Raw genomic sequence first — 1,314 nt, forward strand, 5'->3', positions numbered from 1 at the left:
TGCATATGGGGAACTCTCACACATAGAGGGGAAAAAGATTGTGATACACAAAGAACAAGAGAAGACGGGACCACATCATAAAGGGAGAACAAAAAAGAATGCAGGAGAGCAGAGAAGGAGGCTCAGTGGAATAAGACAAAGGAAGAAGCCTCGGGGAGAGGAATCAAGAGGCATTTTCCCTCATTTTTCCTTTTCAAATTCTTGTCTTTTGAATGACATATTTGGGGCCCAGGTAAAATTTGTTACGCATGGTAGGAAGCCACAAGGTTCTGATAAGAAAGTTGAAGAGGACCAACAAAAATGTGACCTAAGAAAAAAGGGAGCTCTGCAAATAATAAAAGAGCAAAACAAAAAAGAGGAAGGATGGGAACGATCAATGCATGAATCACATAGACAAAAACATGTTAATGCTGGGCAGATGGACTAAAACATGCCATTGTTGGAATACCTTGGAGTGTTGCTCCTGAATGTGACAACAAGCATAAATGAAGAAATGTGCATGGATGGAATTTAACCATGCACACATTGCTAGCAAAAAGTAACTAAAGGTAGTTCTCTAGAACCTGAATCTATTTGGCATATGTTAATGTGTGTTATTTCCATACATAAGTGGACAACAATATGAAAACCATAAAAATGCCACAAAGGAGGTTCTTTTGACCTTAACTCAATGTACATATGTAAATTTGTGATATGTTCATGATCATGCCAGTTTTTACATATATATATATATATATCTATATATATATATATATATATATATATATATATATAGATATATATATATATATATATATATATATATGAATGCAATTGCAACTCACATGTTTTTTTTCTTTCAAGAATCATTCTTGTGGAAGAATGATTGTTTATATTCATTTAATGCAAATGTGGCTAGCATGTAAGATTCTCGGTTGTGTGAGGAATCAAGTGGGCAAAAGTAGCCATGTCTGATCTATGATTGTAATATCATGTGAATATGATTCTTATATTATTCCTGTGTTATATTGTGAACAAGTAGTGTGCGACATGCTGGGACAAGCATAGATAATTGAAGAAACCACAGACCCCAAGTTTGGATTATGAATGCATGCGATAAAGCATGGGAAATATACTAGAGGCAGTGGTGTTTGTGGATAGATACAATGTGGTCTCTAGATTTTCAGCATTGTTGTGTACATGTTGTATTGTTCCATGTGTATTTTGTGTGCGTTGTGGTGTTCCATGTGTATCCATTATGTTGTATCATGTGTATATGTGTATGTGTTGTGTCGTACACTACGTATACGTGCTTGTGTTGTGTAATGTTTTGGG

Source organism: Pinus tabuliformis, chromosome 7 (genome assembly GCF_031772625.1).
Source record: "Pinus tabuliformis cultivar Carrire ecotype Pingquan chromosome 7, CPIR1, whole genome shotgun sequence".
NCBI classification, from domain to species: Eukaryota; Viridiplantae; Streptophyta; class Pinopsida; order Pinales; family Pinaceae; genus Pinus; species Pinus tabuliformis.